This window comes from Oryctolagus cuniculus, chromosome 2 (genome assembly GCF_051225735.1).
Source record: "Oryctolagus cuniculus isolate XC-2025 breed Fujian yellow rabbit chromosome 2, ASM5122573v1, whole genome shotgun sequence".
NCBI classification, from domain to species: Eukaryota; Metazoa; Chordata; class Mammalia; order Lagomorpha; family Leporidae; genus Oryctolagus; species Oryctolagus cuniculus.
In genome coordinates this window covers 12,579,200-12,606,008 of record NC_142868.1, presented here as the reverse complement: position 1 = coordinate 12,606,008, position 26,809 = coordinate 12,579,200, and the positions used below count along the sequence as shown (strand labels likewise).

Genomic DNA, 26,809 nt, shown 5'->3' with positions numbered 1-26,809 from the left:
TGCCCACATTAGGGTCCTCTCACCCTCTGTTGGCCACAAAGCAGTGTCCTAACCACCTGTCAGTTACACTGATGTCGGATTCAGTGCTTCTCTAACTCATTCAGGCACAGACATCTGGGCTCCCATCCTGATTCAGAATGGTGTCTGGAGTGGGGGTGTCTGGAGTGTTTCCTTAGGGAAACAATGTGCTAATCTCTTCTCTGCACAGCCTCTACGGAACAGGCCTACAACCAGGAAACTCCCATGCTTTGACCTCTGCCATGCCTCTCTGTTGCCCTAGGGAGGAAGTCCAAACTACCTTGCATGGGAGACAGCTCACCTCCCTAGCCTCATCTTTCCTCGTAAGCTACATTGCTGCAGCACAGGGCTTCTCTTAGCACTAAATCTGAAGCCACCAAGACATGCTGGTTCTCACCTCTCCCACAGTGCTGGGTATACCATCCTAGGCTGCAGTCAGCATTGTAGGATTACAGTTGATATCCAAGGAAGCACTATTGGAGGCAGAGTCTGAACCACTCTTCCTTTAGACTCTAGCTGTGAAAGTCCCCTGCATGGCTTGGCTGCAATTGACTCCCACGTGCAGTTAGCTGGTTATTCTTGGGCCTCATGCTCCTTTTCACCTGGGCTGTGCTAACCCCTTCCCCCTGTCTCCTGTCCTGGCCCTTCACTCTTTGGAGACTTTGTACATGTGCACACATGGTCATCTGAGACAGATTAAGTGTCAGCTTTGTGTGGGGGCAGCTTCCTTCAGGAGACTGCTGCTAATGACACTATTGATCCGATGAGTACTCTTGCCTGGATAGGATCAGCATCCTGGGCTCCAGTTTCTTCCAGGGTGAAAGTCACTGCTAATTGCCCAAGCATTTACTGTCAATGTCCTTTTTTTTTTTTTTTTTTTTTTTGCCAAACCAATGGGAGTCAAGAATGCAGAATTAGAAAATAGGATGCATAGTGCGTTTGATTTAGAAACTGTAATAGCAGTGTTGCATCTTAACTTATTCTTATCTTAAAATCCAGGGAAATATCCTACTCTTCGGAATGGAATTAAAGTTCCTAAAGAAATGTGAATGCTCTCATCGATTAATTTCTTACAGCTGTCACCCACCCCATTCCACTGTGCTTTGTAGCTCTCCCCAAGCCACTGAGCCTGTGTTAGGTTTTCTTGGAGACTCCTTCTCCTCCTTCCATGAAGAAAGAACTTGAGCACACATGAATTCTGAAGACTTGTCCTGCAAAGTCCCGAGTCCTGTCATTATGGGAATTTTGACTGTTTCTAATTAACCTTGACCTTGTTCTCTCAGCAGCCTCAGGCTATACCTAAGCCCTGAGCTAAAAAAATACAGGATGTATCCCAGCTGGATCAGAGGAGAGGAGTGGGTGCTTACGAAAATCAGCTGGGATTTAGCAAATATTTGCCGAGCCCTCCCCTTCTCCATATGCCATTTCTTGTGTTGGATTCACTGACAAATATGGATTCTACCTTATTTCCTGTCTTTTACCAAGATGGCTATGTTTAATAAGTAAATAAATAAGGAAATTAAATGGATAACTAAGTCCCATTGCTGCTAACCCTTCATAATCAGGTCTCAATTGTTACAGTTTTATTGAATTTGTTTGATTTAGTGTCTTGGGGCTGGTTGTCTCTGATCTCACAATTGAAAAAATGCTTTTGGATTGAAGGCATATCATAAGAAGATCTTTTATGTCAAAATCTGAAGACTAAAGGAAGAAGCCCAGATAACAGAGATTCTAGATTCACCTACAGCACTCAACTCAAGCTCCCTGTAAGCCAGCTGTGTGTAAGACTTTGATGTCACACAGTAGAGCTCTTTAGGGACAGGGACAAGGCCACATACTCTTTGGTGTCCTTCTGTTCTGGTTCATTCCTGGACAGCTATTATTACTGTAACAGCTTTATGGGGTACAACTGATAGACAACAAACTATACATAGGCAGATTTGATGAGTTTGGAGCCAGCGAAGTTTTTTTTTAAAGATTTATTATTTATTTGAAAGTTAGAAAGAGAGAGATCTTTCATCAACTGGTTCATTCCCCAGATGGCTGCAACTGCCAGAGCTGACCAAGCTGAAGCCATGAGCCAGAAGCTTCATCCAGGTGTCCACATGAGTGGCAGGGGCCCAAACCCTTCAGCCATTTTCCACTGCTTTTTCCAGGCTACTAGGAAAGTTGTATTAGAAATAGAACAGCTGGGACAGGAATAGGTGTCCATATGGGATGCCAGAGCTGCAGCAGTCAGCTTTATCCACTATACCACAATGATGGCTCCACCAAAGTAGTTCTTGATGACTGGAGAAGCATGAAGATAGGACCCAGGTGTCAGTGTGTCATCACCCCAGGGAGGCTGTCATCAGTGGATCCAGAGCAGAGAAGCCTGCCCTAGAGATAAGCACTTAGGAATCATCAGAGAGAATGAGGGGGGGTGAAGAAACCAGTTCTGCAGATTCATGATTGAGATGTAACACATGTGGAATACAAAAATGTATTGTCCCTTTAGCCTTTATGTTCCTCCAACAGACTTCAGGGGGAAGCCTTGCATGTCATTTGTCTCTCTAACCCTTGCACTCAGCCCAGTACTTGGCAAACACTTAATACATAACAAGGGAATTATTCAAAGTAATAATGCAGCTTACAACTTGGCAGAAGAGGGATGTTGTAGAGTTACTTTTCTAGGCAGGTAGAGGAGACTTTCCACCATGATGACGTGGGATGTCCAAAAAGGAGAGTGTGGTAGTTGCTGTGGGAAGAGTTCAGGGAAAACTTCTGGTTGGAGGCAGAATTTGAGCCAAGACTTGAAGGCATTTGCATATGAACCTAGCTAATAGATAAGTGGATAAAAGATTTACATATATTTTAATAAGGGATTAAAAATGCATTTAAATTTAATGTGAATAATATTAAATGTGCATTGTTTGCCTGGCCAAATGAATCTAATGGGAGTAGTGTCAAGAATTGCTATGTGCTATTGAGGCAACACTTATTCCTGAAGCTCTTTTCTAATCATTGAAAACTCAGCACTGCATCTTTGGATATAGAAAAATATGGGTAAAGCCTACCTTGCGATAATGAGGATATCCTGAAAATACCAAGACTTAAGGGAAGCAGAAGTTTATCGCTCTCTTATGTGACATTTCCAAGGTGAGTGATTGAGGCTGGCACATTGTCCCAGCTGCATATGACTGTCCACAGACCAAGTTTCCTTCCTTTTGTCCTATGACTCTGCCATTCATTAGGGCTTCGTCTTTTTATGCTGTGATGCAGCTCTATGAAAGGAACTGGAGGATCTGGAGGACAAGAAGTTTGGAGATAATGTAGAGCTTCCTCATGTCATTGCCATTCATATGCCATCAGTCCAATTTTAATTGTGTACTTAGGATGCAGAGCTAGCTACAAAGGAGCCTGGGAAATATACAGCTTCAATTCTATTACTAAGGAAGAGGGAAGAAATAGCTTTTGGTGGATAGTCATAGTGTGTGCTGAAGGACAACTGTATTAAAAAACCAGCCATTTGCAAGCATAACTGGGGAGTTTTGACAAATACCTCATCAGTCATTTATTTCAGGTTTGAGCAATAAGCGTTGTAAATCACCAGGGTGGTAGAAATTCAGAGGAATTGTCTAGTCCACTGTGAGGTGAGGAGGTTCTAGTCTCGCTCTCTCAGGAGCCATTCGTAATTACCCCTTTTCTCTCCTTTCCTTCTCTCTTTGTTGATTTGCATCTTGTTGCTTTCCTCAAGATTCTTCTCCTGGTGTCTTCCTATAAACTTGGTTTGTCAATCATTCTCTGCACCCGCCTGGGAAAGTGTATAGGACAGGGTGAAGTGTCGCTCCCCCTCTTCGTGGAGGAACGACACAGGACCCTGCGCTGTTCTTTTGTCTGCTCGGCCCTCCCCGGGTTTGCTGCTGGTTCTTCCCGGGTTGGCTACTGTCCCTTCCACCTCCGTGGAAGGGCGGTTCCCCCTGGCCACATTCCCCACTTCCGCAGGGGAGCGGCACTCCGCCGGCCGGCTCTCTCAGGGGCTGCACAGGTGCTCCCCTAGATGTTCCCCTTAGATGTTCCTCGTGCATGCCGTCTCTCTCCTCCTTTATAGTCCTCCTCTGCCAATCCGTGCTCGGCTGCCCACACGCCGAGTACGCTGCTCTCCTCCAATCAGGAGCAGGTCCTACAGTTTATTGGCTGAACTGGAGGCAGCTGTGTAGAAACTGTTTTCTTCTCTCCCAACGCCATATTGTGGGAGAGCAGATGCATAGAATAAGTCTTAATTCCAATAACTTAGTCTAAGTCCGGGTTGCTCCCCACAGTGAAGGACTTTGCATTCTAAGATTAGAGGAGGAAAAAGGGAAAGAATTATTAGCAAAATTTGGCCTGAGGACAGAGGACCTGAAAGATGCCTAACCTCTGGCACTGCAAGGTCCAATTCCTGCTCTGTATTATATATTAATATTGTGGGTCTTTCTCCTCAGTTGTACAGCACAGTGTTCTCTCACAGACTTAGTCTCTGGAGGTAGCAGAGAATAGGTGATGTAGAAGGGAGAGAAATGCCCATCCTATGTGATATGAAGAACAGATGAATGAAAGAGGGAGGGAGTGAGTGAATGCATCCATGAACGTTTTGGCTTATCTCAGTTTCCCTGTTGTGCAGGAATACAGCAGGATGTAGGTCAGATGTGGTCTCTGCCGTATAGCTTTACAGTATGGTGGTGGAAAGAATTCCTGTATCAGTCATTCTGAATGGAGTCAGTTTCAGAAGCATAGAAGTACATGAGGCTTTGATACCTTTCATTGGATGACAGAGGTTGGCATGTGGGGTAAGCAAAGGCTTATCTTGTCAAGTGAGGTTCAGGCTAAGATTTAAATGACAAAAAAGAGTTAAACAGAAGAGGAGAGGGTGAGTGATTGGGGTGGGGGCATGGGCTGGGAGAAGAACATTCTAGGAAAGGAGGAAAGCACTTTTGGGGCCCTGAGGCAGGAAAGGGTACGGCCCCTTAATGGAACTGAGAGAGGTTCACTGTGGCCAGGGAGAGGAAATGATGGGATGAGGGCAGGATGGTTCCTGGGCCATATAGCTCTCCCCAAGGAGCTTGAACTTGATTCTGAGGGCAAGATGGAAAGATTGAAGAATTTTAAGTATGCATGTGGTATGAATATATTTGCACTTTAAAAGATCCATCTGGGATCAGAGTGGAGAATAAATTGGTAGAGAAAGGGAAAGTGGGCAAACCAGGAAACTATTGATTTGCTCTCAGGAGGGAGAGGCTGGCAGTGGGTAAGGGGTCTGAGAAAGGAGGGTGGGGTCAGGGACCCTTAAGTTCTATCTAAAGGGTGCATAACAGGTTTAGAGAGATGAAAAACAGGGATTTGTTCAAAGAATCTAGTTCACAGAGACATGGAGACACCATTGGGGTGTATATGATGTCTTCCCTCTCCCTCTCAACCAGCAATTGGTGAGATAAAACTGCTTGTGTCAACCAGCGGCAATGGGATGTTACAGAGGAGGAAACTGAGGCCATGTGGGGTTCAAGAATTAGCACAGTATGAAATAGATGAAGGTGACTGCCTGGACTCAAACTAAGGCAGGTAGACTTAAAACGCTCACATCTTCTCCATTACAGAGATGTCGGGAAATAGTCATGATGCATGTTCTGCTTCTGAGTCTGCTGTGCATGACCCTCTTTTGCACTGTGAAGGTCAACTTACACCCTAAGAGCTCAAGGTGCCTTGTCTCTGAGTTACAAAGCACAGGCCTCTCCTACAGACTTACTCTCTATATGTTCCATATGTGCAGAGGAAACGTGATGGAAAGAGGAGAGAAATTCATACCCAACCGTAGTGGAAACTGAGGCTGTTCTGGGGTTTGGAGAGGGAAAAGAAAAATTAGGGGTTGAGGGAATGTTGATAAGAGGGTCTGAGGGGGAGTCTGATCTGAGCCCAGAGAACAATGACCATTCCCGTTGCCCAGTGCCTCCGTGACCCAAACACATGGCAATGTAGAAAGAGCAGGAATTTGAATCCAACAGTCTTGGGTGTGAATCTCTCCTCTATGGATTCATACTTGAGGTATGTAGCCATTTAGATAAACTTTGAGCCCCAATTTCTTTGTCTGAAAAATGGGAATAATAATATCTATATTGTAGCTTTAGGAGATGCTTAATGAAGATTATCTATGGAAAGAGCTGATTGAGGCCCTAGGTACGCAGTCAGTATGCAAAGCAGGGTGGTTATAAAAAACATGTTAATAATGTTTAGGAATGGCCAGTTTTCTTTTTCTTTTCTTTTTTTAAAGATTTATTTTATTTATTTGAAAGACAGAGTTACAGAGAGAGGTAGAGACAGAGTGAGAGGTCTTCCATCTGCTGGTTCACTCCCCAGATGGCCGCAATGGCTGGAGCTGCACTGATCTGAAGCCAAGAACCAGGAGCTTCCTCTGGGTCTCCCACTTGGGTGCAGGGGCCCAAGGACTTGGGCCATCTTCTGCTGCTATCTCAGGCCATGGCAGAGAGCTGGATTGGAAGAGGAGCAGCCAGGACTAGAATTGGTGCCTATATGGGATGCTGGCGCTTCAGGCCAGGGCACCCACTGCGCCATAGCACCAGCCCCTGGGATGGCCAGTTTTCATGTGTTTCTATGTATTTGTGGAAGGTGACTTTGCTCACTAGGTGATTTACTGGCTTGCAAGTGATCAGATTTTTTTATAATCTTCCTTTTCTTCTTCCCACCATGACTGGGGAGATATTCCCCAAATGGAGCTAGAAAATACCTTTATGTAGCACAGTTAAGGAGACCATTGTACCATTAAATGTCTCTCTCTCTTATTCTACCCAAGATGTTGGGTGTTCATTGCTACTTGTTATGTATTATTATAAATTGACACAGATGACAAGCATAGACCCAAAGAATACATATAGTGGTTACCAGTTTGTTACTTAAAATCATATTGAGAAATAATAAGAACAAATGTCAGTTTGATGGAATTAAGCTTGCATTTCTCATTGGTCCAGTGTTGCTGGTTGCCTAGCAAGGTGTAGGTGGGTTGCATGTATGCTGGGTTCCCAAGATGATTAAAACTAGAGGAGACCAATTCTAGTGGGAGAGGCAAGGGATATAGGAAGCTGATCTTGGTTGAGTGGGGAAGTTGAAATAAGAGTCATTGCATTTAACTTCAGGCCTCAGGCTGTGAAACATTTGTGTACCTGAGTAGGTGGCTTAATGTATCTGAGCATAAATACATGATATAGATAGTAGAGAAGAGGAAGCCTGAGGGAGGGCAGGGGAAATGTACTGTCTCATTGAACCTAAGTGTTTTCTACGTCTCAGAATCTTACTTGCTTCAACATCCCAGAGAAAGCAAGGTTTTGTGATTTCCAAGATGTTTGATCTGCTGTAATCAGCTAGGGTTTGAGACTGTGTCTTTCAGTGTTCACAGCCAGAGTTCTAGGTTTCATTTGCTGAACCATTTCATGCATTCTCATTCTGGTGTGTCTATTCACGACCTCCTAGCCATGCTGCAGCTGACTGAATGTTGGTGTGCCTCATTGGATGAAGCCTCAATCACCAATGCAATGGTGTTTGGAGGTGAAGCCTTTGGGAGATGATTGGATTGGGTCACTAGGATTAAGTCCTCATGACTGATCCTGGTGGCTTTGTAAAGGTAGAGACAGACATAGGTAGATATATGTGCTCCCTGTCTCTTGCCATGTGATATCCTGTGCCACCTCAGGACTCTGACAGCAGCAACACAATTAGTGGGGGCCCACCTGACCTTGGATAATAAACTTCCAGAACTGTGAGCAAGAATCAGCCTCTTTCCTTTATAATGTGGCCTGCCTCAGCAATTTCATTATAGCGTGAAATGCTGACTAATAGTGGTCTCATAAAGATACTCGAGAGAACTCTCTTGTCCCTTCTTTCATGTGAGAACACAGTGAAGAACCAGAAATCAGGCCCTTGCTACCAAATCTGCTGGCAACTTGATCTTGGACCTCTAGCCTCCAGAGCTACAAGAAATTATTTTTGTTGTTTAAGCTGCTACTTAGTCTATAGTATCTTGTTATGTACGTATGCCTTCAACCTTGCGTGCTTAAATCTTACCAATCTTTCAAAACCAGCTCATATGCTACCTTCTCAAAAACATCTCATGTTTTCTGTGTTCAAGCACCTGTGAATTTTTATTTTTTTGTCAGAATACATTAATCAGTTCCATGCTAAGCTAAAAATTCATAGGTAAGCTCAACTTATAGCTTCCATACCACTTAGGATGGTGTATTGTCTGTGATAAGTGTTTTACACTTGTTTGTTGAATTGCTAAATGCTTGCAGAGAAAAAGGCTATCTGTTGAAAGGATTTAGAACACAAAGATATGCAACAAGACAGTGAAAATCTGGAAAAGTAGGTTTAACACTCTGCCCATCAAAATATTTGCCCATTAGAGCTTCTTAAGTGTCTCATTCTTGCAATGTTTGAAGGAGGAGATCAGCTCTCTTCATGGTGATTTTATTTGCTTTAATATTTGTTTTCGTCATTGCCAAGGCAAAGTGGATCTCTATTAGATTTACTTCCTAATAACAAAGCCCTTCCCTTCCTCATTGCTGGTTTGTTATTATACAATCAGAAACTCTCTAAACTTCAAATGATCCAAAACGAAGGAGGCAGGAAAGAGGAGCAGGAGCAGACTAAAAAGTCTTTGTTATGATTTTCAAGAAGCTTTTTCTCTTGATGTGTAGCAACATACACAAAATGATTACAATCCCCAGTAAACAAATGCCAGAATTCAGAGCAAAATAAGGCAGATTTGGATTGAAACAAAATCTAGATGAGGTGAATATAGAACATGAAAATATAATCGAAATAAAGGATATATTACCTATGGTTGATGTTGGGAATAGGATATTCAAAATGCATTACTTGTGGGGCAATAACTAGCTCGTGAGTTTATTTGATGAAAATATTTCTGGTGTTGTAGGCAGTCTCTTGGTTTTGTTCATACACACTTCTGAAAGTAGGTATACAGGTGTGTGTTAACCTCATATGTTTGAAAGATACAGATATTCATGAGATAATGGGACCTGTATTCCAGGGAGCTAAGTTCATTAGATACTAAGTTGAAATGAAGATTTGTTTTTTGGGTGTGTGTGAGGATTTCTGTCTTCATTTTGATTGCAATGTGTTTCTATTTAGTTTCTTAGACTGTGTCAAGACTTCTGTTTTTCCAATTTCTCTTCATTTTTATTAAAAATAAGGACAAAATATATTAAATCAGTGGTTTTGGAAAAAAAAAAGCAATAGAACTGTCTTCAAGTATAGTCTTTCCAGAATTCCATTTTGTAAAGCACACAGAAATAGAGCAGCCTTGACAAAAATGAAAAAAGGACACAAAAATTTCACAGGCACCTCGACACCTTACTCTTCCCATCCTGCATAAAGAATTTTCCAATCTTATATTAATATTTATGCATTATGCACTCTTGTGCAGCCCAAGATGGCAGTGCTGTCAGAAAGGAACATTGTGGGTACTACTATTAAATAATTTACAATATTCATTTGTCACCTCATAGAGGAGTCTTTCTTGGGTCTATGAAAGGCAATGTATGGTATCAACATCTGATGTATGAATGGGCAGGTGTCTGAAAGCAGAAATTATGAAAATGAGTGATTTACCTACATTTCACTGGTCCAGCACTGCAGGTATAAGGGCAGCCCTCAGAAAGCTCTGTCCTGGTCCCTGCTCCAACCCCTTGTCTTTCCCCTCACCTGTTTTTGCCTGTAAGATCTCATTCCTTTGCCCAGCCATCTCTGACTACCTAAGCTGTTTTTTAGGTATGGAATGAGGAGACTGATTTTTGAAGTATTTGCAGTTCTTAAGGCTCAAATGTGATCCTGCATAATTCCTCATATTACAATTGCTGTGATGTCAGGTGTTTCCTCAAGTCTTTACTCTGTTCATTCAGAAAATTAGTTCTTTGTTCATGCCCTTTAGTTTTTTATCCCATATATATTTACTGAATGTTTGCTACAGGTAAGATGCTATGAGGAATGTAGGGCCTTCTCCTGCTCTTTCAAAAACCTATAAAATGGTACCTCCTCTATGACCTTCCCCTGCCTTTATCATGTAAATTTAGGCTCCTGCCTCTGACTTGGGTTTGGATATAACTAAAGGCCAGCATTTATTGCAAGCAACAAGGTAGCTGTTTATAGGACTGACTCTTCTACTAGTGCAGGAACTTTTTGAGAACAGGCATGCTGTGGACTAAAGGTTTATATTGCCTTTCCCCACCCAAATTCCTACGTTGAAATCCTCTGCTCCAGTGTGACAGTGGTAGAAGCGGACTCTGAGAGTGATGAGGTCTTTAGAGTGGAGCCCTGTGAATAAGGTTAGTACCCTTAGAGACAGAAATTTCAGTGCCAGATCTTTGTCTCTGTCCTCATTTGAGGATACCTGAGTAGATGCTCCTCTGAAAACCAGGGAGAGAGCCTTTACCAGAACCCAGCCATGCTACTGCTATAACCTCAGATTTCCAGGCTCCAGAATTGTGAAAAATAAACATCTAGGGCTGGCATGTGGTGCTGTATGTTAAGCTATTGCCTGCCATGCTGGCATACCATATGAACACTGGTTAAGTCCTGGTTGCTCTGCTTCTAATCCTGCTCCTTGCTAATGTGCCTGGGAAAGCAGAGGAAGTTGACCCAAATGCTTGGGGCTTGGGCCCTTGCACCCTTGTGGGAGACCTGGATGGAGTTCTAGGCTCCTGGCTTTGGCCAGGCCCAACTCTGGCCATTGTGATCATTTGGGTAGTGAGCCAATGAAAGGAAGATCTTTTTCTCTGTCTCTTCTTTTAACTCAGCCTTTCACATAAATAAAAAAATCTTTTGAAAAAGAAAAAAAAATAAACATCTTATTAAAACCACCCAGTTCCTGATGTTCTATTTTAGCAGCCCACATGGATAAGACAAGGGGCTTGCCCTAATTTTGTCTCACTTATCAGAGTATAATTTATATACATTAGGCCATCTACATTTGGAAGAGAGGAAGTAAAGAAAGAAGGATGGTAGGGAGAGACAAAGGAGACTTTGTGTGGTGGACACATCCTAAGGTGGCCTTCAATGAGTCACACTCTTGTAGATTCTTCCCCTTGAGTGTGAATGAAACCTATGACTTGCTTCTAGCCAAAAGAATATGGAAGAAGAGATGTGAAAGTCACTCCTAAGACACTGTCTTAGCAGATAGGAGTGAGAGACACTCCTTCTGGTTTTGAAGAAGTCATTGACCAATATATGGGAAAGAATTTGAAGGCTGCATGTTGCAGTGAACTGAGAGTGGTCTTTAGCTGTCTGTAAGCAAGAAAACAGAAATCCCAGTCATACACATGTTAGGTCATGACTTCTGCCAGCAAGCCAAGTGGACTTGAAGGTGGGTTCTTCCTAGTGACACCTCGAGATAAGGATGCAGCTCAGCTGACAACTGGATCACAGTCTTTGAGACCCTGTGTAGGGAACCATGTTAAGCCGTGCCTGGGTTCCTGACCCACAGCCACTAAGCTGATGATTGTAAATTGTTCTAAGATATAAAGCTTGCAGATTTTTTTTGATTTGTTTTGTTTTTGCTGTGACTACAGAATAGGCCAGTGGAGTTCAGAGTAGGGGACAGAGAAACATTCATTTCTTCCCATCTGAACAGGGCTTTTAACATTCTCCTATGACGACAAGATAGACCCTCACCATAGTCACTCTTTGTCTCCTTACGTTTATGAAGTAGAGGACCAGGGAGGAAGAAAGGAGAGAGTCTCTGGAGTTGTTTTGATGGAGAGTGTTCAAGTGAGAAGGGATTTCCTCAACCCTTCTTCCCTCAAAGTCAAGTGATCGGGACTACTGCAAAGGACCTTGTAAGATGGGGCCAGCCACAGGAAGTGGTGATCGTCATCTTAGTTCTTAGTTGCATGCACACTTAGGTCATGCAGCTGCCTCTTGAATAGACAGGAGAATGGCAGTGAAACAGCAAAGCTTAAGAAAAGCTGCACTCAGCACTGTCATCATTTGGTTTCCTTGGAGGCTAAGAGAAGGGGATGCCACCCACAATGGGGCTCAGTCAGGCTGTCTTGGTTTGAGTGGGAGAACTGCAATGCCCATAGGACTAGTGGGAGGCTTAAGAGATTGGTGAAAGCTTCCAGGGAAGGGACCTGTCTTTGTCTTCTGCAGCTGTAACAAAATACCACAGACTGGGTACATTGCCAAGAGCAGAAATTGGTTTGGCTCATGGTTCCAGAGGCTAGGAAGACCAAAGGCATGATGTTGGCATCTGGTGAGAATCTTCTTGCTGTGTCATAACATAGCAGAAGGGCAAGTGAGCGCACATGCAAGACAAACAGAAGGATGGGGGCCAACTTATTGAGCCCATTCTCTGAAAAACTAACCCACTCCCATGGAAGCAGAGTTAATTGATTCACAAGGGTGGTGTCTCATGACCTACTTACCTCTTACAGGCCTTGCCTCTGGTTGCTATTTTATTAGCAATGACATTTCAACATGAGTAACGGAGGAGAAAACCAAGCCAAGCCAACAACACCCCGGAAGAAGCCACTCTGGAAAGTCTACATTTAGATGGGAGGATTTTAGAAAGGGCAACAGTGTTCCAAAGCAGCAAATAGAGAGAATTCAGCCATATCTGGTTGAGTAAGAGACCTTTGCCCATTTCCTATTCCCCTGTACCTCTTCTCTATCCCTGACTATTGAAAAACTAACAGCCTATCTATTTGTTTATTGCATACTATTTCTATTTATTTATTTATTTAAAAGTCAGAGTTATACACAAAGAGGAGAGACAGAGAGAAAAAGAGAAGTCTTCAATCCGCTGGTTCATTCCCCAGTTGGCCACAGCAGCTAGAGCTGTGCTGATCCAAAGCTGGGAGCGAGGAGCTTCTTTTGGGTCTCCCACACAGGTGCAGGGGCCCAAGGACTTGGGCCGACTTCTGTTTTCCCAGGCCATAGCAGAGAGCTGGATCAGAAATGTAGCAGCTGGGACTCAAACTGGTGCCCATATGGGATGCTGGCACTACAGGCAGTGGCTTTACCCACTATGCCACAGTGCCGGCCCCACAACCTATCTTGGGATAGGAGGACGAGAAGGACCTGGAAACTTAGACCAAATTTTTTTTACTTAAATGATCTCAAACCACATGTATAACCCATGAGACAGAGAGGACTAACTTTGTATCAGAGATGAAGTTGGGATTTTAAAATAGAAAGGACTTCTAACACCTAAAAGTAACCATAAGCTTATTTATTCTACCTAAGTGTCATCAAGGGTTGGAAGAGAGGCATTTGACAAATTCTTGTTGAAAGAAGTGATTGGAAAAGAGAATAATGGTTTGGTGTATATGACGCTGTTAAGACTCCCTAATACATTTAGGTTTTGAGTTCACAGGTGAGTAGGGGAGATATAATAAGGTCAGAAATAACTTAGCAAATGTTAGAAAGGCTGAGAATAAATGCACTATATAAAGTGCTCTTGAAATTCAAAGAAGAGACAGACTTATCTGATTGAGGGACAAAGGAAGGAATCACGTGTTGTCTATAAATTTTCTTTAATGTCATCTCAACAATTATGATATGTGTTTGAAAGCAAAAAATTCTCCATGGCTAACATCCCAGAATCATAAAAGATGTTGGGCTATCTTTGTTTCATTTATTTTATATATTGATGGATTTTTACACGATAGGACTCTGCACAATTGGCTGGATACCAAGCTAAAATTCTTGAGTTATGGGCTAGCTTTGCTTCCACTGTTAAGAAATGGCCATTTAAAGGAGCAGCTTAAACTGTTTTTTTCTACTTTCCTTTTTCTCTCAAGTAAGATCTCATTGAGGAAGGAAAAATCAGAAAAATGTTTTTGATGTGATGGTAATACAAAATAATCATGAAGTCAATCCTTTTCTGATAGCCGTGTTTTAATGTGGGACCCTAGAAAATAAGGAAATATGAATCAAAGTGGTATAGAAAATTGAAGTTGACAAGGATATTAGAGTTTATTTAACACAACCTAACTAAAGTGGAACAGAGAAATTCAGAGGAGGGATGGATTTTTGTGTTCCTCAGGATTTGACAGGAGGAGTAGAGATGACTGAGGTTCTGTCTTGGGCAGATATGTGGGTAGTGATTTCATCATGGAGTCAGAAAACACAGGAAAAAGTGACAAATTTGGAAGAAAATTGTTGCACTTTGTTTTGAACTGTTAACAGTTTGCTGAAATCATAAGAGACCTGTTCATGGGCTCAGTAGCCATCTTCCAAGCCCATAGATGTTGACGAGATGGTTTAGTCTTGGTGGATTTTTCTGCTTGTCAAGTCCAATAGCAGATTACCATAGAAGGTGCGTTGGCATAATGAACATGCATATGGGCACATTTCTGTATGCATTCATTCAATAGCATTTACTGTGTACCTAGTATGTGCCAGAAACTCTTCTGGTGCTAGGGAATCCAGCCCTCATGCACCTTCCATTTGCATGAGGGCATCAGGTTATCAACAAATAAATGATATAGGGAAATAGGCTACACTCAGTTTCATGCAGAGATGATAAAAGTCATTGGGGTAGAGAGTGAGGGATGGGGCAGTATGGACTTAGATGCTATGGTTGTCATGTCTGCTTTCAATAGCCATTCTTTTCCCAGGCTTGAACTTTTCTTCTTGTGCTGGCTGTCACAGCTTCAATTTTCTTTGAGTGCTGACCCTCTGGTCAGCTCAGGGAATGTGACTCTCCCATTAATCCCTCAGCAACATCGAACCTGGTGATCTCCTCCTTTTCAGCCTTTAATTTAGGCACATTAGTTACTAGCCAATGAAATGAGGGAGTTGGCTGTTGTGGTTTCTCTAGTGAACGTTTTTCTTGCTAATAGGAGGAAAGAGCTGCATGGAAAGAAAAGCCTGTCTTCTTCACTGGTCACCACAGTGTCCTCTGGTGAAGTCTGTAACAGTTGCAGTCACCTTTTGACCACTATTGATCAACTATTGAAGACAACGAAGTAGAAATCTGGAAAGGACCTGGTCTTGTTGAGGATCCAAGGTAAGTAAAGAGCTGGTGGGAAGGGAACATTCCATGCAGTGGGGACAGTAAATGTAGGGGTCCTGGTGTTTGAGGAAAAGAGAGAAGGGGAGTGATGGAGACCTAAGTGGAAGTGAGACCAGAGAGCTAAGACCTTACCCACCCAGGAAAGGGGTTTAGATTTGGATCTAAATGCCGTAGAATTTGCTGGAGGGGCAGTTCCTTTTTTTTTTTAATTTCCTAACTCCCCACATGCAGCACATAATTAAACTAAATTTTAGCTCAGAGGGTTTTAGTTTGATCAAAGTAATCCCAATGTTAAAACAATCACTTGAAAGTGAATCTATTTCTCCAGTGCTTCAGTGTTGAGATGAGACCTTCTCCTTGGCAACAGGCAAAGGGTTTCTCACCATCCTTCTATCACATACAACTTCAGAAGCCAACTTTACAGGTAAAGAAAGTCAGGAACATGTGCAAAGCTTCAGAGATGACGATTCTTAATTAGCTGCATCAAATGACTCTTGGCATTCTTAATTTTCACCTTTTTGTAACAATTCAATTCATTCCAAGGTTTTACCAGAGTAGACAGGCATGAAATGAATTTTCCATGGTAGGTTACCAATGGCAGAGAAATTGCAAGGGTTGAAATGGCTGGAAGAAATCATATGTGTGCTGGCTCTTACTTTTCCCTAAACTCTGTGAATTCTGTCAACATTAATCCTGTGAAATATGTAGGCTGCCTTCCTTGGGAGAAATGAGCAGTTTTATTTCCTCTAAGCCTTGTTTGTATCCCATCCTTTCCTTAAGCCCCACTCTCACGAGAGGATCGGCTGTAGCAGGCATGTAGAGGAGTGGATGAGAATCAAGAATCAGGATGTCTGAGTGCTAATCTGTTCTGGATGTGTGAAAAAGATAGCAAGGAGGGTTTGGTCGACTGTAAGTTTTTGTCATTCAATTGTGTGGTCAGGCTGCTGTTGTCCAATGTGATAAGCTTTCTCCCCTGTCATACCCTGGTATCTGCCAGCCATGTGTTACCATTTTCACTCTTCTGAAAAAGCCACACTACTTTCTCCCATTGAGGTCCTCTTAAAAGCTTTACTAGGCATAACCGATAGACAAAACAATTCAATATATAATGCAAGAATTTTAATGAGTTTTGACATATGTATAAATATCATCACCACAATCAAGTTATTAAAAGTATCTATCACCTCCAAACATTTTTTGGTGTTTTTTTTTTGTTATGATTTTTGTGATCAGAGCACTTAGCATGAGCTCTAACCTCTTGTATGTTAAAGTGTAAAATATCATATTGTTTACTATAGGGTCTGGCTATAGTTTATCAGTTCTAAGAACTCACTTTGAAATTTAATCCCCATTGTGGCCATGATGTTTAGAGAAGGGACCCCTAGGAAGTAATGGTGAGTAGATAAAGTCACAAGGGTGGGTCCCATAAGGTTAGATATGGGTGGCTTTATGAGAGAAAGGAGACAGAGCATAGCATCCATGCTCAAGCTTCCTCTCTCCAACCATGAGATGCCCGCACCATCTCAGGACTCCAGCAAAAAGGACATCACCACCAGATGTAGCCCTTCTGCCTTCAACCAGCCCTGTGAGTCCAAATCACCTCTTTTATTTACAACATTCTTAAGCTGTGGTTGTGTTATTAGCAATAGAAAAAGGCTGAGACAGGTACTATACTGTACAACAGACCTCTGGAACTTATTCACCTTGCATAACTGAATGATTTACATCCACTGAACAAAAATTTCGCATTTTGTCTTCCTCCTAAAACCACCACTATTCTGTTCTGTGTTTCTATGGGTTTGGATAAATAGATACCTCATATAATTATAATCATGTAATCCTTCAGGTTCATCCGTGATATCACAAATAGTAGTATTTTGTTCTTTTTTAAGACTGAATAGTATTCCCTTGTATGTTTATGTCACCTTTATCTGTTCACTGCTGGTTGGCATTGGGGCTGTTTCCATATCTTGGCTATTGTGAATAATGCTGCAATGAACATGGGAGTGCAAATATTTTCCATTGGTCCTTTAAAAATTTTGTATTTTTAACTGATACATAAATGTTGTACATATTTATAGGTACTATGTGATATTTCAATGCATGTATACATTATGTAATACCCAAAACAGAGTAAAGATAGCTATCTCCTCAAACATTTATCATTTTATGGGGAACATAATGAAAATCCTTTCTTCTAGATTTTAAAGAAACATATACAATATATCATCATTATTTGTAGTTACAATATTGAGTGATAGAAGCCCAGAAAGTCTTACTCCTGTCTAAATGTAACTTAGTGCCCATTGATAACCTCTTCCTATCCTACTCCTTCTCTAGGAACCACTGTTATACTCTAGAATTCTATGAGGTCAGCTTTTTTGGATTCTGTAATGATTGAGATGATGAGGTACCTGTCTTTCTGTACTTGGCTTATTTCACTTAACACAGTGGCCTCCAGGTCAATCCACATGGTTGAAATGACAAGATTAGTATAGCAATTATGGAAAGACACTAATTCTAGAACTACAATATGATCTGGCAATCCCACTACTGTGTATATAACCAAGGGAAATGAAATAGTCTGCTCTCTCATGTTTATTGCAGCTCTGTTTACAGTAGCTAAGACACGGAAACAACCCAGTGTCTATCCACTGATGAATGGGTAAAGAAAATGTGATACATAATGGAATACTGCTCAGTCACAGAGGTTTTTGAAACGTACCATTCCTTTGTCCTGGAATGTCTTTATTCTACGTCTCTGTCCTTGAAAAACCAAAGCTTTCTCTTTTAATCTCTTTGTGTTGGGCATTAACATTGTGAACCTTCTCAGATTCTCTCCACTACTGTTGCGCAATAGATAATACTACTGCTTCCTTTTCTAGCCCCCTTAGGAACTGCCTGACCTGCTCAGTGTCCACATTGGAGCTCTGAGGCTGTAATGCCCTCATCCTGACATACCAAGCTCCTCTGCCTGCAGACTTTTAAGGCAGGAACCTAAAACTCTACTATGGGATATGGCATCAGGATCCCTGAATAGCTACTTAGAGGCTGGAAGACACAACCTAAAGTGTCAGATAATCTACTTGCTATGAAATGATTCTTCACCAATAGGAATCAAAAGATGAGAGGGGAAGTAGGTTCATAAAGTCCAGCTCCTTTTGTAGCTTTTTGAATTGCACTGAGGTGCAGTTTCTCTTTGCAAATGTTCCAGAGGAATCTTGTGCAATAAGTAAACATCTGTCTTGAGTTGCAAGGTGCATGGTTTTGTTGTTCATTGTGGAGTGGTAGATATCACATTGCATTGTGCTGCTTAGATCTTTCCATGCCTCATTTTGCCTGCTGTCCTTACCTTCGGCACCCTGGACTTTCACCTCCTAAATAGTGACAGTGGTTTAATTCTTAGCTCAGGCTAGGCTTTCTAGAGACTGCAGGCTAGACTTTGACTACTTCTCTTTGAACATTATCCATAAACTTAATGCTCTCCACTTCTCCACAGTCAGTCACCTTGCTGTAGTCTCATGGGAATTTATGAGGTGAATGTTTATCAAGTGTCAGTTGTGTTTTTTTCCAATTCTGTGTATTTAGTTTTCACTTATTGTAATTCCATAATGTAGTTTAATGTTAAACCAGAAAATCATAGATGTAATGTCAGAGTGATAATACTATGAAAACTTTGTTGGATATTTGTATTTAAAGAAATATTGCTAAAAGGGAACTATAGTTGAAAAGATAAATGTAAGATTTGGAGGAAGATTATAATAATCTAGAAGGGTTCTGTAATCATAGTTTTCCAAGTATCTTTAAATTCTCGTTCTACTTTAAGGAACCTGAAACTAATGATTAGAGCTGATATATTATTGATGTGGTTTAGGCAAGAAAGAATACACAGGATGTCAATCGGGGGACCAGCAGTTACAGGCAAGGCCTTGGCTCTACACTGAATGATTGACAACACTAAAAGCTCTTCAGCAATTGATGGATGGCTTGAATATAGGAGAAAGCCATGGTACCCAGGTACAAGGCCTGGGAAGACAGAAATTACCTACTGATCAATCTGCTGCTTAAAAACTAACAGAGAAGTGAAAGTCACTTATCAATCAGGAGAATTTGATTAGGAAATAGCCCTCCAATAGAGCTGAGACCATTCTACACTATAAGATATTTTTCAGAAAAGCATGGTGCAAAATGTAAAGAAAGTACTATCAGCAGGCACAAACTTCAAGCAAAGATTTCAAGCAGCTGCCTCTAGAAATACAGGTGGAATCTGAATTTTGATGTTTTATTGTTTGCAGAAGACAAAGTCTCTAAGATTTAGAAGATAAAAATTATTTACTTTTACCAGATAAGTACTCTTCATAAAAATCAGCATAAAATGGCTTTGAATTATTCTATAAATTGACTTTTCTCATAAATTTACACATTCTGTGAAAAAACATTTGAAGAAAATAGTCATCTGAAAAGCTTACACTGTCTTTATCAATGTTTTTCAAATTGTGGATTTTGACTCTTGGTGGGTCATGTGTTAAATTTACTGAGTTGGGAAAAAGTATTTTCAAAAATGACAAGAAGAATAAGCCAACACATAAAATATCAGTATGCATTGTGTTGGACAGGAATTTCATGAAAAGCATTTTATTATACATATGTGTATGTGTGTGATGTGTGTATATGTGATATAAACCAACAGTAGTGTAAAATTTCTCTCGTGTTTCTGGCAACAACTTTGAAGACCTTTGGTTTAGGATAATGCTTCCTCAGGTTTTGGTTATGAATAATGTAGAGAAAGTGATTTAAACAAATGCCAGGTTTTTATAGCAGAGTGTTACTTCCTCGTTCCAAGTTATGGATCAAGAGACTACAAAATGTTTTAAAAATAATTTTAGAATTTCATTTTAGGAAATCCACAAGACAAGGATGTATTGGTTCTATACCACCATTAGAAATCACTAGAATTAAAAGCTTTTTTCTTTTTCATGTAACATTTGTTGGGAAGTGAAATTCCCAGTTTGACATTACTAAACTTTAGAGAAAAGAAAATGTTCCCAGAGGTTGACAACATTGGAAAAATTCTGAGATACGAGAGAATAATTAAGAAGATTGTTTTGCATCTGATCCCTGACAAATTGGAGTTCCCAAAGACTTACTGAAAGATGATATGCTCAGATGCTTCTAACAATGGACTAATGATTCCTATTTATTGTGACACATACTGAGGATCAGGGACAAAATCACTCAGGCACAACAGAAACTGATAAACCAAAAACTGAACAAGAGAAGGAAATGGAAGTTGAGCCTAGAGCCCAAATTACCTCATTCAGAACAAAAGTTTCCCTAGAAATAGTTTTGTTTTATGGAATTTGTAGCCAGTGATGTTGTGACATACAAGAAGTATACTAGTTTCAAAAGTCTGCTACACAAATTGTTTTATCCTAAACTACTTTCAAATATTCATTCTATTAAATGAATATTTATAATTTTTAAATGAAAGTGAAATATTTAAAGATGTGTAATATTTTATGATTCTATGCCTTAAGCAACTCTCCATTTGCCTGATCTATACTGATCTTTTAAAAAAGACTTATGTATATAATGTATTTGAGAATCAGAGACAGAGAGAGAGGGAGATCTTCCATTAGTTGGTTCACTTTCCAAATACCTGTAACATACAGGACAGGGACAGGCCAAAGCCAGGGACCAGAAACTCCATCTGGGTCTCCCACATGGGTGGCAGGAACTCAAGTATCTGTAACCTTCCAGGGTTTGCCTTAGCAGGGAGTTGGAGTGGAAGCATAGACAGGATTTGATACCAGGCCCTCCCACCTAGAATATAGATTTCCCAAGCAGTGGCTTAGCCAACTGTGCTGATCTTGATGGTTTGTCCAAGAAGACTTTTACTGTCATTCTGGCCTTCTTGCTGTTTGTATTCCTGTTTTTCATGCTAAATCCTAGTTCTGGATTCAGACCTCTTGCATCTTACACTTGTTCTTCGGCGTCCCACTAATGAGACTGTGGCTGTGCAGTTTAGTCTCTCTGAGCCTGATTCTCTCTTTGGAGGACTGGGGCTGGGATATTATCCAAACTGGACTAAAATGTGGGGAATACATGTAAAGTCCTGATTGCAATGTGAGGCACACAGCAAAGACTTAGTAAAGGATAGTTTTCCTCACCACATGTCTCAAATTTACCATAAATACTATTGGTATGGTCTTTTACCATTAAAAAATTTTTTTTAGTATGTTTCACATTGCCTGGCATAGGTTAAAAATCATTGTCAATGCTCCCAGAGTCTTCAGGAATTTTCTCAGGATAGTAGTGGTTAAAATCATTAATATTAGTTTATATTTTGATGCATGTTATAGCTTTCACATTGGATGAGAGTGGCAAAATAGTTCTGATTTTTTTCCAGTTTCCTACATAGTTCAGGATTAGAAAGTTCAAGGAGGTTCAATGGGTCACACAAGGTCACTCCGCTCCTACTGGGGAGAAGGGCATGACCCCTGCTCTCTTGCTACCAGGCCTGCTTCTTTCCAACCACTGCTTTCACAGGCACAGTTTTCACAGAGCCCTGTGTGATCCAACAGCACACCGCCTGCTACAGCAGCTGTCCGTAAGAACTCAGAAACGAGTCCAACTTGGAAGCATCTCATTATCACTCTGAAGCATTACCCTGACTGCATTTTAAGTTGTATAATTTTTCTGGGTCTGATTCTTAGATGGATGCTGGTTATTGGCAAGTACTGTATTTCATTTGGTAGGAATTTTCCTCATAACATGATTCAGTCTATATGAAAAGACTGGAGAAGAAAGGAAAGAAAATGAAAGGGAAGGAAAACCTTTCAAATAAAAGACTGCCTTGCTATTTGACTTATAAAAATAATGCTACAGTTCAGTAAGTTCATTACCTAGTACCTCAAGACCCAAAGATTGATGCTGTCTGAACTCTGATTTGTATCTTTTGAGTTCCAGGAATCACCTTGTCTCTTTTATAGCCGCAGCTGAAATACATTACTAGGCTTCTCTTACTATCCATATAGGAAGGTGCTTCAAAAAGTTTACACACACACACACACACACACACACACGGAATTCAGTAGGTTGGACTCATCAAAATTACTGGGGAACTTGCAAGTTTTTCTAATATTTGGTACTTTTGTCTTAATGTATATCTAGTCCCACTTAAGTTTTCTACACTCCTGGCTGGGGTCAAATCATTATGTATTCTTACTGCAAAATTTGTTTTCTTTGGCCTTCCTAGATTTAAAGAGCTTAACTTTATTCCTTTTCATGCTTATTTTTACCTTTGACAGACTAAAATTTCATCTAGAAACAACTTGCTAGTGTCTTCATAGAATTCATGGTTGTAGAGAAGAGCAAATTGATTCACTAAAGTGCTTTTGGAAAGTGTGTGTGTGTGTTCCTATTTTCTATTCCCATTTCTGTTCCTGTTTGCCATTGTCCAAGATGCAAGTATGTTCTTTCTTTCTCAAACTAAAGCATGTAACCAAGTGGACTTGTGTTTGAATCTCCAGTTTCTTTTTCATCTTGTGCATTTTCAGGGCGCTAGAAGAACTGATATTTCTGGGAACACATTTCTCATGCCCTTCCTGTGTTTCACGGTGGCCTTATTCCTTATTAATGTCCTGGAAGAATCCCTCACATATAGCTGAACTGGGGGAATGGTGAGGGGAAGTTGAGATCAAGTTAAATATCAGAAGGCAGGGGCAAGGAGTGGGGGATTTGGAAAAGATGACTTCTCTCAATACCACATGGTGGTATGACACAAAGAAGCCAATGAATAGGACTGAACTGGAGTCTTTAAAAAGAGAGGGAGCTAGAGGGGCCAGCACTGCGGCACAGTGGATAAAGCTGCCGCCTGCAGTGCCGACATCCCATATGGGATGTGTCCCGGCTGCTCCACTTCTGATCCAGCTCTCTGCTATGGCCTGGGAAGGTAGTAGAAGATGGCCTAAGTCCTTGAGCCCCTGCACCTGCATGGGAGACCCAGAAGAAGCTCTTGGCTCCTGGCTCCTGTCTTTGGATCAGTGCAGCTCCAGCCATTGTAGCCAATTGGGAAGGGAACCAGCAGATGGAAGATCTCTCTCTCTCTCTCTGCCTCTCCTTCTCTCTCTGCTCTCTCTGTGTAACTCTTTCAAACAAATAAATCTTTTTGTTTTTTTTTAAAGGGGGAGGTAGAGTTTAGTTGACAATCTTAACTTTCTAGAATTAAACTCCCCCCAAGTTAAGTAATTAGGCAGCTTAGGGAAATGAAACCATTTGGCTTTCTCTTATCTTCACTGAAATTTATGAACTAACACGTGTCTTGAAGGCACCAAGCAGTCTTTTCTGGCATTTTAAATGGAGCTATTTAAATGAGCAGTGGTAGATGCTAACTACTGTGTTTTTGGACACATAGTGCCTTATTTGTGGATATTAACATGAAATACTTTTACAGTTTTCTGGGGCACATAGTGGTATTTTAACACATATACAATGTGTACTAATCAAACTGGTTATCAGTTTTTCCATTTACCATTTCTTAATGTTCAGAACCTTCAGTCTCTCCTAGTCTCTCATAATATACATGTTGTGAATATCACAACCAAAGAACATGTTCCTTCTATCTAACCATACAACATCTTTGAACATCCTCCAGTGTTTAGAGACTTTCCATCGAGAGAGCCCACTATGACTAAGGTGAAAACCCTAAGTCTCTCTAACAGCTGAAGTACAGGCATGTGAGCAGGAATCTATTGAAAATAATGATACAAAATGTGGGGTCCCAAAAGCCATGCTGCTAGCAAGGCATAGCTAGCCACAGGATCCAGGGGCTGTGGGGGCAGAGTCCTCTGCTGTCTCCAGGCTGGAGGTCAGTTATGCAAACGACAGTGCTCTCCAAGCTGGGCAGTGTCGGCTTCTTCACTGTGCCGTGCTATGAGACTGTTCCTATGTCTCCTTTACTCTTGGGTTCCAGATCCATGAGAATGGAGCTGGTAACAACCTTGCCAGATCCCTGCAAGCATCAAACAGTACTATATATGAAAAAACCTGCATTTGTTCTCACTAATTATGCTGCATGTCAGTTTGCTTCTTTCCTTTCCCTATAATTCTCTTTCATTTCTCTCTCAGAGGCCATGTGCTACTTGTCTCACCAATTTTAGGGCCCTTAACTGACCAGACGAGATTCTATCAGATATAAGTGCCCAGTTCTGTGGTCACACTAAGGAAGGGCATGACACCCCAGCTGACGGGTAGGAGAGAAAGGAGAAGGGCTGCTGGGCAGAAGCAGCTGCAAGAGCAAAGATAGCACAAGGGAAAGGAACACAAGCACAAGATGTTGGTCCAGGGAGCTGCAAATGGGCTTGCCTTTATGTTCCCGTAGCGTTTCGATGTGGCAAAAGCATAAGCATTGACATGCGACGTTGTTTACAATATGCTATTAATTGATAAAAATAGGTTACAGAGCAGCAAATGCAATGTGAAGCCATTTTGGCCTGATGTATAGGTGTGTATGCATGTGAGTAAATATGTGTATTATATATATATACACAAACACATACCTATCTACAAATGTACAACATAAAAATATGAAAAGGGGACATAAATTTTAGCAATATTTTAGATTATGAGAGCACAGTGTTATATTTTTAAAAATCTAAATTGGTTGATTTGTCTTAAACGAACATGCAACATTTGTGTAATAAAGGTTAAATAAGAGAAAACGTTGTGTTACTACAAATACATGACCATTTTATTTTCCCTATTGTCTATGTTTAGACATTAGGTTGTTTACAGTTTTCCCTATTATAAGAAATGCTAGTATTAATCAGGAAAGGTTTTTTCTGTTTTCTTAGAAAAATATCTTTGATGTATTGAATGCATTAGGTTGTCCTTAATTTTTCCTATTAAGATTAAAAGAATTTGAGGAGGGAGGAGCAGGAGAAATTTCTTATCTTCTGGTTCATTCATAAAATGCCCGTGATAACCAGAGCTAGGCCAAAGCCAGGAGCTAGGAACTCAGTGTGCGTCTCCCACATGGGTAGTAGGGGACCAACTACTTGAGCCATCATCTGTTGCTTCCTGGGTTTGCCTTAGTAAGAAGTTGGAATTAGGAGTGAAGCTGAGAGTTGAATCCAGGCATTCTAATTTGGCATGTAGACATCCCAAGAGGCACCTTAATTCCCCTTAAAGATTTTTTAAAATTATTTTTATAAATTATTATTTGAGAAGGAGAGAGGGAAACACAGACAATGAAATTTCTCATTTCCTGGTTTAGTTCCCAAACACTCATAAGAGCTAGGGCTGGGCTAGGGCCAAATTTGGGAACCAGTAACTCAATCCACATGTGGGTGGTAGAAACCCAACTACTTGAGCCACCATAATTGTCTCCCAGGATCTGATACTGCAGAAAGCTGGATTCTTGAGCCTGAACCAGAAATTTATCCCATGTACTACAATGTTTACATAGGCATGTTAAGCACTAGGCTAAATGTCTGACCCTCAAATACATTTTTAGGGAGGGACTTTTTATATGTCCTGTTTTGTACCTGTTTCATCAAATGTCTTGAATTTCCAGAAATGACTTTGGGATATTCATGATGATAGCCAGAGATGAGATTGCAAATGGAAAGCACATGTGGCAAGGCACCCCGCCCCCCCACTCTTAAGGAAAGAGAATGTGTAATAAAAACTACAGGTGAAATGCCCACACTGAAAAGTCTCCTTAAAGTCTCAGCCCTTTTACATCTTCTCTCGATCAACAAAACTAAACTAAACTAAACCAGAAAGAATATTTCTTTTTGACACAGTCATTTTGCCAACACATTCCTTTATATTAACAATGAAAAGACCTTAAAATACCCCAACAGATAGCAAAGCCTTAGAGTGCAAGTTTACATGCAGGGTTGGAGATATTCATTAAAATTGTAATTAGACTCACGATTAAATTCATTCACAGTCGAAACTTTGCTTGTAAGTGTTGCGACAGGAAGAAACCTCCAGTCTGAAAATTAGTTCAGCAGTCTGAGCGATTTTAATTATGCAGAGTTGATTATCGCTAGAGAAGGAAACCTTTATGGCAGCAACAGAATGAAGATCTTTTTTTTTCTCTGTCTTTTTGGTTTCCTGAGCTAATATGAGGCACATATTTTGATAACCAAATGTCTCTCTAGGCAAAGAAAATGTGAGGAAATTGCACAAAATCTTACTGAAGGGGACAGCAGAGGTTATTAAATAGTTGCCCGATAGATAAAGCAGTGGTCTCTGTGTGTTTTCATTGTGAGGGGACCGTTATCCTTTGGTTAAGGGAAAGGCAGAGGAAAAAATGGAAGTTTTAAGCATCTGTTGTATGTGTGCACCACCCCTGGTGACAGGCAGCCTCTTGTTCCTGGATACCCTCTCGCATTAACTATTCCTTTTGTATATAAAGGAGCTGGGTATCAGCACAGTGAAGCGATAAGATGTGTCTGATAGACTCTGCACTGCATTTTCATGCAGTGAATGCTCTGCCTGCATTTTTTCTCTCTGTCTCTAGGAGGAGGAAGTCCAAGGGGGCAGCTTTTAGATTGCTCTTCATCACTCAAGTATGTACTCTGACATGTTGTGTGTTTGCTGTGCTGCTGTTACATGTGATCTTGGCAAATGTTGATTCTCCCTCCTCCCCCTTCTCCACCAGGAAATGGCAAGTCTAAAAGAGGCTGAAGGAAACACATTCAAGGCCATTGACCTTGGAGT

At 41.0% G+C, this 26,809-nt stretch overlaps 1 long non-coding RNA gene across 5 annotated transcripts in view; it reads left to right on the top strand.

Annotated features, from left to right (window-relative positions):
* Positions 1 to 26,809, top strand: part of LOC127486441 (uncharacterized) — a 620,188-nt gene that overhangs the window by 191,869 nt on the left and 401,510 nt on the right. For 4 of the 5 annotated variants that reach the window (XR_016229778.1, XR_016229777.1, XR_016229779.1 and 1 more), the window contains exon 2: positions 14,904 to 15,070. This is a non-coding gene — a long non-coding RNA (uncharacterized LOC127486441). Of the gene's footprint in view, positions 1 to 14,903; positions 15,071 to 15,404; positions 15,535 to 26,809 lie in introns of those variants that run through there. The other variant, XR_016229781.1, reaches the window with a different exon arrangement.